Source organism: Astatotilapia calliptera, chromosome 11 (assembly GCF_964374335.1).
Source record: "Astatotilapia calliptera chromosome 11, fAstCal68.1, whole genome shotgun sequence".
In the NCBI taxonomy this organism is placed as follows: Eukaryota; Metazoa; Chordata; class Actinopteri; order Cichliformes; family Cichlidae; genus Astatotilapia; species Astatotilapia calliptera.
In genome coordinates this window covers 6,973,489-6,989,955 of record NC_137432.1, presented here as the reverse complement: position 1 = coordinate 6,989,955, position 16,467 = coordinate 6,973,489, and positions in this window count along the sequence as shown.

Here is a 16,467-nt window from a genome sequence, read left to right as displayed (position 1 = left end):
TTTCTCTGGTCCCCTCCCCAATCAGACCAGGAGTAACATGTTTAGTTGCATGCTCTCCTTAAATTGCTGGCTGTCTGAGTGGTGCCTCTCTGCAGCTTCTCTCCTCCAAAACCCCCAAAACCCCATCTCATAGAGACTGTGTCAGCTCCCAAACAGACAAAGAACAAACTAAAAACCAGCAAAAAGTGACTCAAACATAAAAAATCACAAAGAAAGAACAATACAGGATCCACACTGAACCAAAGAGTAAAACAGTGAAATGTGGATTATTAAATATTAGGTCTCTCTCCTCCAAGTCTCTGTTAGTACATGATTTACTCTGCCTTACAGAAACCTGGTTGCAGCAGGATGATTATGTTAGTTTAAATGAATCAACACCCCCGAGTCATTCTAACTACCAGAAATCTCGAAGCACAGGCCGAGGGGGCGGTGTGGGAGCAATTTTTCACACCAGCCTATTAATTAATGAAAGACAAAGACAGACTTTTAATTCATCTGAAAGCCTGATGCTTAGCCTCGTCCACCCCAGCTGTGAAACTCAGAAACCAGTCTTACTTGTTATCATCTATCGTCCACCTGGGCCTTACACAGAGTTTCTGTCTGATTTCTCAGACTTTTTATCTGATTTAGTTCTCAGCTCAGATAAAATAATTATTGTGGGTGATTTTAACATCCACGTAAATGGATGTTAAAATGACAGCCTCAGCACTGCATTTAATCTGTTATTAGACTCAATTGGCTTCATTCAAAATGTAAAAGAACCCACCCACCACTTTAATCACACTCTAGATCTTGTTTTAACATATGGCATAGAAACTGAACATTTAACAGTGTTTCCTGAAAACCCTCTCCTGTCTGATCATTTCCTGATAACATTTACATTTACAATAATGGATTACACAGCTTTGGGGAGTAGACTTTATCACAGTAGATGTCTTCCTGGAAGTGCTGTAAATAACCTTAAGAATATAATTCACCCACTGTTGTCATCTTCAATGCCTTTAGCAATTTGAAAGAAATTCACTCATAATCATCTCACAGATGTAATATTATCTACAGCTACCTTTAGTACCATTGATATTAATTTAGAGTCTTTTCCGCCAATTGATCTTAGTTAACTTCAATAATTACTTCCTCCAAGCCATCAACGTGTCTTTTAGACCCCATTCCTACAAATCTGCCCAAAGAAGTCCTGCCATTAATTAATTCTTCGATCTTAAATATGATCAACCTATCTCTAATAATCGGCTATGTACCACAGGCCTTCAAGCTGGCTGTAGTTAAACCTTTACTCAAAAAACATCTCTAGACCCAGCAGTCTTAGCTAATTATAGGCCAATCTCCAACCTTCCTTTCATTTCCAAAATCCTTGAAAGAGTAGCTGTCAAACAGCTAACAGATCATCTGCAGAGGAATGGTTTATTTGAAGAGTTTCAGTCAGGTTTCAGAGCTCATCACAGCACAGAAACAGCTTTAGTGAAGGTTACAAATGATCTTCTTATGGCCTCTGACAGTGGACTCATCTCTGTGCTTGTCCTGCTAGACCTTAGTGCAGCGTTCGATACTGTTGACCATAATATCCTATTAGAGCGATTAGAACATGCTGTAGGTATTACAGGTACTGCACTGCAGTGGTTTGTATCATATCTATCTAATAGACGCCAGTTTGTTCATGTAAATGCCCATATGGAAAAGAAATAGAAAAAACTTATAAAAGACTTGCATCAGATGTGGCCTACTTCATATAGTGAATCATATACAGTGTTGGGAAGGTTACTTTTAAAATGTATTCCGTTACAGAATACAGAATACATGCCCCAAAATGTATTCTGTAACGTATTCCGTTACGTTACTCAATGAGAGTAACGTATTCTGAATACTTTGGATTACTTAATATATTATCGTGCTTTTTACAACAACGTGAATGCTGTGTGATTTATTACTATTACTGAAGGTCCGCGACTCCGAACTGTAGTAAAGGGACCTCTGACTAATACGGCGGGGTCCCTGTCGGCTCATAGCCGAAAAATAGCTTTACTTTGTTGTGTGGGTCAATTTTTCTTGCGAGAGACAGAGAGAGGCGTTGAAAGACTGCTCCAACGGAACTTATTGTTTTCGGAGGAAAACACGAACACGGTGTACAGTCGAGTCTTAATAGCTGCAGTGGTTATTATTATATTTACATGCTTCCAGCTCCCGTTTTTCCTCGACGACAACTCGTACCTTTCCACTCTCCTTTTTCTCCCCCCTCGCGCTCACAGACACATAACGTGTATGGCAGTCCATTCTCCCTGCAGCACGGACTACTACTACACTGGCCATGATGCTACATTCTTTAGAGCTATGCTTGTAGCATTCTGCCTGTTAGCTTAGCACAACAACAACAACAACGAAAAGGCGCTCTCTCACCCAGGAAACACACAGTCGCAGAAAGAGAGAGAGAGCGTCGCCCTGTAACCATGGCAACCGTAACGCTGCCGCCTGGAACGACAGAACGTAGCTGTCAAACAAAACCCAAACAGTCCTGACCCGCGACAAAATGAAACAGGAAAGTACCGCAGTGTAATCCATTTATTTCAACAAAGTAACTGTATTCTGAATACCACCTTTTTAAACGGTAACTGTAACGGAATACAGTTACTCATATTTTGTATTCTAAATACGTAACGGCGGTACATGTATTCCGTTACTCCCCAACACTGATCATATAAGGCTTATATGAGTTACTCATGAAAGTGGCCACTTTCATATATTGTTTTAGTAAGTATCCAAAACATACAAGTTTCATTTATATAATTTTTCTAGGGATCTTATATCTGTTTTCACTCTTGTATGCTTTTCACACAAGTTTCACACAAGACAGATACAAACTTTATAAGATTTATATACATCTTTTCCATATGGGTGGAGAGTCCTCTTCACACACTAAGGTTAATTATGGAGTTCCACAGGGTTCAGTGCTAGGACCAATTCTGTTTACATTATACATGCTTCCCTTAGGCAGCATCATTAGAAGACATAGCATACATTTTCACTGCTATGCAGATGACACCCAGCTCTATCTTGGAAGTTTTTAGTTTGTTTTTAGTTTTAGCTATTTTAGGGGGATATCTGTGTGTGCAGGTGACTATTACTGTGCATAATTATTAGGCAACTTAACAAAAAACAAATATATACCCATTTCAATTATTTATTTTTACCAGTGAAACCAATATAACATCTCCACATTCACAAATATACATTTCTGACATTCAAAAACAAAACAAAAACAAATCAGCGACCAATATAGCCACCTTTCTTTGCAAGGACACTCAAAAGCCTGCCATCCATGGATTCTGTCAGTGTTTTGATCTGTTCACCATCAACATTGCGTGCAGCAGCAACCACAGCCTCCCAGACACTGTTCAGAGAGGTGTACTGTTTTCCCTCCTTGTAAATCTCACATTTGATGATGGACCACAGGTTCTCAATGGGGTTCAGATCAGGTGAACAAGGAGGCCATGTCATTAGTTTTTCTTCTTTTATACCCTTTCTTGCCAGCCACGCTGTGGAGTACTTGGACGCGTGTGATGGAGCATTGTCCTGCATGAAAATCGTGTTTTTCTTGTAGGATGCAGACTTCTTCCTGTACCACTGCTTGAAGAAGGTGTCTTCCAGAAACTGGCAGTAGGACTGGGAGTTGAGCTTGACTCCATCCTCAACCCGAAAAGGCCCCACAAGCTCATCTTTGATGATACCAGCCCAAACCAGTACTCCACCTCCACCTTGCTGGCGTCTGAGTCGGACTGGAGCTCTCTGCCCTTTACCAATCCAGCCACGGGCCCATCCATCTGGCCCATCAAGACTCACTCTCATTTCATCAGTCCATAAAACCTTAGAAAAATCAGTCTTGGGATATTTCTTGGCCCAGTCTTGACGTTTCAGCTTGTGTGTCTTGTTCAGTGGTGGTCGTCTTTCAGCCTTTCTTACCTTGGCCATGTCTCTGAGTATTGCACACCTTGTGCTTTTGGGCACTCCAGTGATGTTGCAGCTCTGAAATATGGCCAAACTGGTGGCAAGTGGCATCTTGGCAGCTGCACGCTTGACTCTTCTCAGTTCATGGGCAGTTATTTTGCACCTTGGTTTTTCCACACGCTTCTTGCGACCCTGTTGACTGTTTTGAATGAAACGCTTGATTGTTCGATGATCACGCTTCAGAAGCTTTGCAATTTTGAGACTGCTGCATCCCTCTGCAAGATATCTCACTATTTTTGATTTTTCTGAGCCTGTCAAGTCCTTCTTTTGACCCATTTTGCCAAAGGAAAGGACGTTGCCTAATAATTATGCACACCTGATATAGGGTGTTGATGTCATTAGACCACACCCCTTCTCATCACAGAGATGCACATCACCTAATATGCTTAATTGGTAGTAGGCTTTCGAGCCTATACAGCTTGGAGTAAGACAACATGCATGAAGAGGATGATGTGGACAAAATACTCATTTGCCTAATAATTCTGCACTCCCTGTATCTCTACTTTTAAGATTAGGCTTCAAACCTTCCTTTTTGCTAAAGCATATAGTTAGGGCTGGATTAGGGGACCCTGAATCCTCCCTTAGTTACACTGCAATAGGTGTGGGATGCCGGGGGATTCCCATGATGCACTGAGTATTTCTATGTGTTCATAAACCTCTCTGCATTGAATCATTACATGTCTTTTATCCTGTCTTCCTTCCTTCACTCCAACCAGTCGTGGTGCTCACTTTTAAAATGTTCATGGCCACAGGAGCGGCGAGCTGGGAGTGGAGAATGTGATGAGCTGTGGAGTTAATGAAAGCAGCTTTCTTTTTATCACTTTCCACTGTAGTCTGACAAATGAACCTTTAACTCCTAATTGATGCCTTTACAGAGGAAGCTTTCAGGAAACAAGCATTGTGAAGAAAATTAATTATTCATTACTTTAATTTATTCTTCTTCAAGCCTAAGCCTATACATCAATATTCTTTGTACTTCTCTGTTTCCCCTGAATTCTTTGACTTATATGTTTTCTGTGCAAAGTTTCCAAATATTTCTCCTACTGGCACCTGGGATCAGGTTGCAGGCTGTTAATTTATGGGTTGTTGTCATGTTTCCAAACTCAGCTTACCTTGTACACATAACAGTAATGTCAGTCTCTTCAGATCATTGGTACAAAAAAGGAAATGTAAGTAAAATCGATTTGCTAAACATATCGTTTAAACATAGAAAAATCCTCCGTCAACTTACATACAACTTTTGCTCCTCAGAGAGGTTCTGAAGAAAAATGTGGAAAAGAAGGGACATGTTAAATTAGTCTTGAAAAGATAACTCCTAATCTGCTGTTAATTCTGTGCTCAGCATGCTCCAAACAGCCATTGTTTCAACAAATCCAATGCTTTCATCTGAGTACTGGAGCTGAAGAAAGGCAGCGGCGCTACAAAGCCCAGTAAATCAGCTAAAGCACAGTGAGAATGTGGCAGAGGAGTGATTCCAGGCATTTGTCTTTGTTTTCTCCATAGACGCTTTTACCACCAGAATAAAGTGAACTAAAGTGGAACACAGCCCAGAAAAAGGGAAGTAAAGTAAATGGAACATTTCTTATTTTAACGTTCAGTGTCACTCAACACTGCTCAACATAAACTCAGTGTTGCTAAATTAAAAAAAGAAACGAATATGAAGATAAAAACATGGGCAAACATAAAATCAATGCACGTCACAAAATCAATAAACCAATGAGAGGGAGATGTACTCGGGGCCCAAACCATTAAGTGATTTATAGCATACTAAAAATGGGCCTATGAAGTAACCTGAGTAGTGGTGTGAAATGTTAGATTTCTTGGACATAGTCAAACTCTGACTCCAGCACCATATTTTGACAGTACAGCTAATAGGACGTTGCTGTAGTCTAAGTTGATAAAGATTTCATTAAGATGAAAGGATTAACTAGTTCCTCAGCTCCGGTTTAATATAGGGATGTTTCAATTTTCAATACGTTTTTAAGTTCCTGCAGTGATGTGATTTTCAAAACCTGGACCCAAATCCAAAACACGATCAAGATTTCAAACTGTCTTAGTGTCACACAGTGGAAATTTGTATTTATCTTGTATATTGTTTTTACTCTGATTTTTAGTGTTTATTTATGAGTGTCGTTTTATTTGCATGGTTTTATTCTGTTTCTATTGCATGGTTTTTAGTGTTTTATGTGACATAGTTTTTAATCCACTGTGGACTGGCTACACATGGGACAAATTAGCTGATAGGGACCACCTGCTGAGGCATGGGTGTGTCCAGAGGTGGCCTATCAGCTGTGTAAGGTGACTGGACGGTGAATGCTAAATGGCCAGTGTGACACGGCGACCCAGTCCTGACCTCATGGAACGGCAACAGTAGGAGACAACGCGTGTGCTTGGCAGCAAGGTAGAGGTTTACCTCTCTACTGTTGTTTACTGGGTGCAGCTGGGTTGGGAGAGGGTCGCCATGGCCATGAGCCAGGGCCGCTTCTGGGACCATTGTTCTGGCCCCTATTTGTTATTTTACAGGACACCGACACAAGGGGAGCTGTGGCGGTGGTCGAATGATGGGTTCGGGTGCAGAACGCAAGCTGGGCAGGGATGTGATGTGCCAGTGGAAGGACAAGAAGATGGGAGCCTCTTCCTTGTCTGCCGAAGACGAGGCTGGCCTGGACTCTGCTCTAAGGAAGGAATTCCTGGCCTGCTGATGGACCCATAATGAACATGTGGCATAATTATAGCAGGGTTTTTTTGTGAATGTAGAAAATGGTAGTTTTACGGGTTTTAGAATTTTTTTTTATTTAGTTTTAGTAGATTTTATTACGTACATTTTAAGGGTGTTTTTATTTGTGCTCCCTGGCCTAGTAATAAACTGTTTATGATCAGACCTGCTTCATCTCTGTGCCCTGGGTATCTGACTCGCTTGCTACCCCTTGTATTTTAAAGAATCTTTCTGTTTAGCAGGACATTCTGGTGTGACTGCTTTAGCCCCCCTATGTGTTACATTAGCATTTCAGACAAAGCAATAAGAAATCCATACATCTATTCTCTTCCACTCGTGCTTATCGGGGTCACAGGATGGCTGGAGTCTATCCCAGCTATCATAGGGCTTGCCCTGGACAGGTCGCCAAGGTTACAGGACTAACACAAAGAGACACAATCATTTTCACTCGCATTCACTCCTATGGGCAATTTAGTCACCAATTAACCTAACCCCACTAACTGCATGTCTTCAGATTGGGGAGCTGCAGTACCTGAAGAGAACCCGTGCACGTGGGGAGAACATGCAAACTCCACTCAGAACAACCCCGGGTGGTGGAGTTGAACAGTTTGACCAGTCAGCGTTTCCTGTATCCTTCAAGTAGTATGGAGTCCACTTTGTAAGAAGCAATAAAGTCAGAAAAAATCAAACTTAAAATAATAATTTTACCATTTCAAACGTTGAAGTGCAAGTAGATTAGAAGGATCACACAGGAAAGGCTCGGTGAGATAGTGAGTAAATCTCTGGGGTTCTCTGGCTTGCTTGTGACCTTCTTTTATTTAAATAGTGTAGAATCCACAGTATTTCATAAGGTAAAGGCTTTTGTATCTAAGTATTCATGGATTAAACCCAACATGCTGAATGGTTCGATGAAAGCCGTCATGTTTAAGGAGCTCTGGTTAATTGTGGATGATGAGGAAGTTGTTTACATAAAGGATGCTTCTGACATGCCAGTGTTAAAGACCGTCCACGAGCACGTTTCAAGTATTAACACAGTTTTGATGTTTTTCATGCTGAAAAAGGTAGAAGCGCTGACATTTGCTTTGTTGCTGTGAAACAAAATCCAAAGAGAAGAAAAAGTTTGATGACTCACCACTTGAAAAGACAGAGTGAAAAAATTAACATCTCTCTTCTGCACTGTTAGATAATTAAATTGCCCTATAGTGCTCCTTTGGAGCTTAATAGTTTAAAAAGTAAACAGCTCATTGGTAGGCTTTGCATGCATATCTCCTTAACCAAATTAGTATGGAAATGCTAAAACATGGTTAATGAAGCCACCTTAGAAACCCCCTCGAATACATCTTCAATTTAATGGATTTAGCAGAGTGATACATGTATGCACAAATATACATGTATCAATTATAGAATATCTTATAGAAAATGCCATAATTACTGCAGTCAGGGTGTTTTCTATTAGCCGCTAATCCAAATTGAACAGAATTTGGTTGAAGTGGAGAGGATTCAGTGCCAACACATTGGGGGAAGAAGACGGATCAGTCATCCATTATTGTTATAGGTGCATTAGAGTTGTAACTTGTGGTGTTCGAACAAGTTAAGCAAAATTTGACTGGAGTTCAATAACATTAATTACCAGAAAGCACAATTTCTAATCAGTGAGAGCAGCCAATCTGCTGCACTTACTAAAATAGTTTTCAAAGAAAAAGCTCAGTCAGTCAAAGAAATCATGTAGCACATGCTTTTACAACACTAAATGTGTCTCTGCATCATATAATCCTTCAGTGAGACTTTTTCTTGGTATTTTTGGTCACAGTTATACATCTTCAAGGGACTTTTTGTTGAAGGGGGAAAAAAAGCCCCATACTCTGGCAGAAGACCTGAGGCTGTTTGCACTGCTTTGTAAACGTCTGTAATATATTTCTTGATTTACAGAATACAGCGTTCGAAGAAACTGCATTCAGCCACATGATAAAGCATATTTTTAGCTCTGTAATATTTGAGCAGTGTCATGCAGGTCATTCATAAGGAAATGCTAATGTCCCCATCATATGCAGGAGTGGATCTGATAAGGAACAATCGGATAAAAACAACATGCAAAAAAGCAAAATAAAATAAATAGAAATGTAAATACAAGTGAACAAAGTTAAATAATCATATACAGAAAAAAATGTGACCTTCCTGGAATAGACCTCGAATCGATATGCTTGCTTCTTTGTACTCATATTTACCTGCATGCATGCTGGGACATGTGCAAGGAGGGAAAAAATAACCCAAAAAACAAATACAATCAATCATTATTTAAATTGGCAGAATTTTAGATTTAGTCACCAATGCAAGCCGACAAAGGTGATGTCTGTTCTACAAAACCATATACTTTAATTGGGATGTCGAATGACTCAATGGGCTGCTGTTTATTTTTTATGCAGTACACCACCATCAAAGGGACAAAAAAGAACAGAGATTTTATTTATTGCACTGTCATTTCTCCACATTGGTATTGCCAAGGACAGTCTGTTTCCTCTTCCTGATTACCGTGTACAAAAAACTAAACCACGGGATGAGGTTTTGCATTTTGGTGTATTTTCCCAGTAGAAAGCCGCTTCATTGACGTTTCAATTATCCTGTATTCTGTGATATTTTTGTGGCTTTTTGTATCTGATCTACATCAGTTCATGGTGAACTTGTTTTCAAACACAAAAATAAAATAACTAATTAATAAGTGCTGCACTTTAATGCAGCCAGGCTCTCAGGTAATCTGTATTGCTCTTGAGTAGCTACTCTTGCTATTCCCTGCTGTAATCCCTGCTGCACGTATTGGCTTGATTTACTGTTCTGTTTTGCATTTGCCTGAGACCAGGTTTGAAAGGAAATGAGTTGACAGTTCTGTCTAATATCAATCTATTCTGTCTTTTTTGGGGGAAATAACTTCTTTAAATGTGCATGTTTCACCTGTTCTTTCACTTATTTTAATTTATATACACCTTGAACTTACATAAAGAATGTGTTTGTTGATAATGATATTGATTTTTCTCTACAGTAATTTTTAATATTTATTTGAGAACACTGTACAAATAATGGCCATAAAACAAAATAATTGACTACAAACTAAACAAGACTTCTGCCTGTCTCTGAAACCTTTTGCACATTCAGAACACGACTGTAGAGAATCCTGTACACTTAAACTATGTTATCAAGCCTGACTGAAAACCAGCACATCGGCAACATTTCCTTATGATTGCAAGCAAAAAGCCGCTTTAGGCATGGATAAAAAGGCTGTATGAATGTGTTTGTGATTGGGTGAATGAGATGTGTGTGTGTGTGTGTGTGTGTGTGTGTGTGTGTGTGTGTGTGTGTGTGTGTGTGTGTGTGTGTGTGTGTGTGTGTGTGTGTGTGTGTGAAGGATGGTTAAGGACGATAAAGTGTACCAGTACAGATTTAGTCATAGTATAAACTCATAGTTTGTTTTCATATTTATTCTGGATTAGAAATGACCAGTGGTTGAAGAGTAAAGCCTTTTTCTGTTGGAGGGATTCCTCACTGTATTAAAAGCTGTGTTCTAAATATTGATCGTCATGACTTAAAGCACAACATTTAATTTCTTGATTGAACTTCAATATCAGTTAAGCTCTAACCATTTCATTGTAATCACTAACAGCATACAGTGGGGCAAAAAAGTATTTAGTCAGCCACCGATTGTGCAAGTTCCCCCACCTAAAATGATGACAGAGGTCAGTAATTTGCACCAGAGGTACACTTCAACTGTGAGAGACAGAATGTGAAAAAAAAATCCATGAATCCACATGGTAGGATTTGTAAAGAATTTATTCGTAAACCAGGGTGGAAAATAAGTATTTGGTCAATAACAAAAATACAACTCAATACTTTGTAACATAACCTTTGTTGGCAATAACAGAGGTCAAACGTTTACTATAGGTCTTTACCAGGTTTGCACACACAGTAGCTGGTATTTTGGCCCATTCCTCCATGCAGATCTTCTCGAGAGCAGTGATGTTTTGGGGCTGTCGCCGAGCAACACGGACTTTCAACTCCCGCCACAGATTTTCTATGGGGTTGAGGTCTGGAGACTGGCTAGGCCACTCCAGGACTTTCAAATGCTTCTTACGGAGCCACTCCTTTGTTGCCCGGGCGGTGTGTTTTGGATCATTGTCATGTTGGAAGACCCAGCCTCGTTTCATCTTCAAAGTTCTCACTGATGGAAGGAGGTTTTGGCTCAAAATCTCACGATACATGGCCCTATTCATTCTGTCCTTAACACGGATCAGTCGTCCTGTCCCCTTGGCAGAAAAACAGCCCCATAGCATGATGTTTCCACCCCCATGCTTCACAGTAGGTATGGTGTTCTTGGGATGCAACTCAGTATTCTTCTTCCTCCAAACACGATGAGTTGAGTTTATACCAAAAAGTTCTACTTTGGTTTCATCTGACCACATGACATTCTCCCAATCCTCTGCTGTATCATCCATGTGCTCTCTGGCAAACTTCAGACGGGCCTGGACATGCACTGGCTTCAGCAGCGGAACACGTCTGGCACTGCGGGATTTGATTCCCTGCCGTTGTAGTGTGTTACTGATGGTGACCTTTGTTACTTTGGTCCCAGCTCTCTGCAGGTCATTCACCAGGTCCCCCCCGTGTGGTTCTGGGATCTTTGCTCACCGTTCTCATGATCATTTTGACCCCACGGGATGAGATCTTGCGTGGAGCCCCAGATCGAGGGAGATTATCAGTGGTCTTGTATGTCTTCCATTTTCTGATGATTGCTCCCACAGTTGATTTTTTCACACCAAGCTGCTTGCCTATTGTAGATTCACTCTTCCCAGTCTGGTGCAGGTCTACAATACTTTTCCTGGTGTCCTTCGAAAGCTCTTTGGTCTTGGCCATGGCGGAGTTTGGAGTCTGACTGTTTGAGGCTGTGGACAGGTGTCTTTTATACAGATGATGAGTTCAAACAGGTGCCATTCATACAGGTAACGAGTGGGGGACAGAAAAGCTTCTTACAGAAGACGTTACAGGTCTGTGAGAGCCAGAGATTTTCCTTGTTTGAGGTGACCAAATACTTATTTTCCACCCTAATTTACGAATAAATTCTTTACAAATCCTACCATGTGAATTCATGGATTTTTTTTTCACATTCTGTCTCTCACAGTTGAAGTGTACCTCTGGTGCAAATTACTGACCTCTGTCATCATTTTAAGTGGGGAACTTGCACAATCGGTGGCTGACTAAATACTTTTTTGCCCCACTGTATCAATAGAGGAGAAAACACTGCCATTAATTATTGACATTGGATCAGAAGATTTGCAGATGTACAGGGTGGATCAAAGTCTGATGGTACTTTTCTGTGTTCATAATTCCATCGATTTTTAACAGGATCTACAACGCCACCGGATGAAATGCAGTTCCAAGCCTGTCAAGGCCTGATACTCAGAACTATGAACCCTGAATTCTTGCCACATGATCTCTTTCATTTTTTTTATCAACAACCCTTCAAATTAAAAACAAGAACAAGATCTGAAAGTCTACTAAACTTTGGATGCTTATCTGTATTTTGTGTCAGGATGGATGACAACCCCCAGTCACTGTGCCTAAAACAGCATGACCGCAGTTTCAAGCAATGTGTGCATGGCATCACATGAGAAGCTTGAATACATTCCACAGACATCCAAATCCTTAACCACTTAATCATATCAGCGTTGTGGTTAGGGCTGCAGGCGAGCTCAGTGGTCCTAAAGGTACCCCACTGGACTGACCATCTCAGGTCCTTTAATGCATATTTTTACTGCAAAAAAATTATTTTTTTAAAAAATTCCTCCATGTTATTTCTTTTGTTACTTTTCTTAATGTGTACATTCTGTATTGGTTTTTAGTTTTGTACATTGTGTACTGGCTTTTGAAAAAGTTTGTTGATCTTGTTTTTGAAAAGTCCCATATGAATAAATATGGTCTGCTTGCTTCCATCTGTAGGTACTGTTTCAAAAGAAGATCAGTTTCTTTGTTTTCAAACAAGAACGGCTTCTGTAGGAGGTACCAATCAAATCACGTCACTATATAAACCCATGTAATTATCGCTGCCTTCATGTCTTGAAGCATTTCCATGGGTAGCAACACTTCTCTCAGCTATTTTTGCAATCTAAAGTGGAAAAGCAATAAATTAACAGAAAATGGAAAATCCTAAAGTATAAAACAACTTGTACAATATATGCAGTAGATTAAAAGATTGAACCTCAAGTTAGACAAATCGCAGATCAAACTAAAAGCCCACAGAAACATGCATTTAGTATTTTGTTTGCTTCTTTTGCTTCAGTAACATAGCTGCAGTGCAGGTCTGTTCCTACAGGAGAGAGGAGGTGTATGTGCACTGATTTGGACTCTAAACCCCCTCCCAGAAGGATACAGTATGCACTTGCATTGACTTGAAGTGTAACCCAACAACAGCACTAAAAATCATTCAGAAGTTGCATTGAAATATCAACTTCATTTCATTATCACAGCACTGCTGACCTACATCAAGTCACATCTACAGTAAGCACTGAAAGATGGAGCTTCTCACATACACGATCTTCATCAGCATGTGGGAAGCTCAGTGCTGCTGGCTGCTGCTGCCACCAGCCCGCTGTGAGCGAGAGCAGGCTGGAAATCGCTGAAAGTGGCTGCGTGTCGTGTCAACACTGTCAGAGCTAAAGAGGGAGTTCCTTATCCCTCCTCTCTCTCCCTCGCTCTCTCTTCCTTCCCCTCTCTCTCTCTTCTTCTCCTTCTCTCTTTCTCTCTCGCTCGCTCCCTCTCTCTCACAGCTCAGCATCTCCACTCTCACGTTGCGTAAACCCACCGATCTGATGCTCCACAGAGGCACCATCCAGTCCATCTGAGGTGGAAAAGATTTGAATCACAGATACCGCTAGAGGTGAGTCATTTTTGAATCTCTGTCTTCCCCACTTTTTATGTATTTCCAGCACAGCTCAAAAGGCATCCTGTGTTTTAATTATCTCTTTTATCAAAGCCAACGCAGATACATAATTAGATGATATTACGGGATGACCAGAACCTATGATTTTATCACTGTCACTAATTTATTATTATTATTATTGTTATCCTCTCAGATATCTGTATGATGTTTGTGTGAAATCTGTGTTACAAAGTGAAGTGAATCTACTGAAAATCAGTGTAGATGTTGCAGCAGCATGATAAACGTCATATTTGGACAAGATTTATTTGTTTATTTCTTTATTGTCAGACTTGACCAGCAGCTTCATCCAAATCCATAAATCGCACTGCATTATATTCTAAACTTGTACGTCATCAGCAAGTCTGCAGCCCCCTAGTACACACTTTGCTGATTTTAAACTCTGCAGCTCAGTAAACACACTGTACAGCAAAGTTGTCACATAAGCTTCTGCCTCAAAGCTGTGCAGCGACACCTGCACTCAGTCATGAAAGAAGCTGGCAGGAATTTTATCCTGCATTAACTTTGTCTGTGGGAACTGAAGCTGGGTGGTAATATGCATCGATTTCTTTTGCTTTTGTTATGATTTGTGCAGGAAATGAAATGTGCAGCATTGATTTTACACCAGTGTTAGAGCCTGAGTCAGATAAGGTCTCTCTTTATGCTGCTGGAGCTACTTCCTATGGAAACACAAAGCCAGATGCTGCTTAGTCCAATGGCACACTGCCAGATGTTCAGTTGCTGCAACGCTTAAGTTCCTGCATCCATGCATTGATCACAGTGTCACATAACTCGCTGCCAGGAAAAGCTGTAAGGAAGTTTCATTTCAGCATGCTGCTGCCCAGCTGCTGGCAGTTTATGTGTGTGTTATGTCAGCCTTGTGTGTCACTTAATTAGAGCAGAAAAAAGCAACACTCAGTAAAAGCTGATTCATTAAAATTAAGAAAACATGACAGATTTCCACCTTCATTTTGAAAGAGATGTCCTGATTTCTTTGGTCTAATTGTCACTGTAATAACTGTCTGGAAGAAATATGATTTTCTCACTGAGCTTAGTCACCACAGGGGTAAAGCAGCGTCTCTCTGTGTGAGACGACGAGCTGCCTTTTCATTGACTGACCCAGCTGCAGCTTCTGATAAATACATCTCCTGCTGGGGGAACAAAAACACGCGTCCGTGCACAACTATTATTTGGTTTGCATTATGCCCCGTTCATCTCTTCTACATGGGTTTCTTTGGCATCTGTGAATCTATGACGAGTAACTGCGTTGAAGCTCATGTAACTAGGGACTCAAAAGCCTCCGCTGGCTTTGACAGAACACGCTGGCAAATAGCCGCGTGGTTATTACTTGTACGAAGACACAGATAGCCCTTTCAGGCAGGGCTGAGTGATTCAGTTTGATGATTTACAGAATTTAATTTATTTAAATTACTTATCCATCAAAGATTGTGATGGGCCGTTCACGTCAAGGTTTCGTTAGAAGTCTCAGGTCTGCTGTCTGCCAATAGAGGGGATTCATGCATTAATGTGATAAAGTACGTTAGTTTGTTAGGAATTATTAGCCATAACCAAATAGTCTGTAAAACATTTCCCAGCTGTAAGCAAATATAGTCCAATGGTATAAAAGTCTATATCTCTATATAGTTACTGTGCAGCTTCAGTCACCGGTAGAAATTATTTTTGTAGTCACTGCCAGATTTCTTGTGTTGCTATATTCATTTAAATATATAGCAACAAATATAGCTATTATGTTACTGATAAGTTCCTCTTTCAGTAGAACTGAGGACTGTATTATACAAATGAACAGAATTTATAGACATCTTGTTGGCTGTAAATATGTAAAGGTAAATAGAAATTTTTATTTTCCAGAGTTTCATGTGCTTGAAGGATTTTTCAAAAACATTTCTCTAAAGATCAGAAACATCTGTACTTTATGGAATTAAATAATTATTTTATGCCTTTCATTTAATGCTGTGACTGTCCTTTTCAGCCGTGGCCATTAGTAGTGTTTACACGATGCTGACAGGTTTTTAAGCACTGGGAAAAGAAAATGTAAAATAAGGCAGAAATGAGCCCAGAAAAGGAGGCTGGAGGAAGAGGTAACCCAGCAATTTCCTCAGCAGCCTGTCTCTGTATTTCACCGTGCCGCACCCCTGTCAAAAAGACTGAGCGTGATCCTATCAGTCATGATAAAAAGGTTTCATGTACGTTGAGTCTTTGCTAAAGTCTACTGTGTAGTATCAAGGACACAATGCAAAGTCATAACAGTATTGATATGTGGTATAACAGATATTCTAGTCAGCTATCTTGACACATAATTTAAATAATCTTTTAAGTGTTTCTTTTGCTGCTCACAAGTAGTTAATTAGCAAAAGATTTGAAGCAGTTACAAGGCAGGCAGGGTTAGGGTATGACTTGAATGGTGATGGTGCTGTTATTTTTGGGGGATTTGTCTGAGAGGGAAAAAAGAAAAAGAAACTAACAGTATGTTTGTGATAATGTAGCCATGGAAACCTTTGAAGAGGCTCCTGACCATAGTGAATTTGCTATCATCCACCCCACTGCGATTGGACACGGTCACATCATGAGATCAGATGCAGATTGAGATTGTCAGTGTTTTGCTCGATTAGTCGGGGATCAGAGCGAGAGGAGCTCCACCGCCGGCGGCATCTCGGGCTCTGTTTCACCGTGAGCTGTCTGAGCCCCGTGTTCTGCCTGACGGTCCTTTCAGTCAACATAGCAATCAGACAGCCTGAAATTTGACACGTTCATATACATGTTG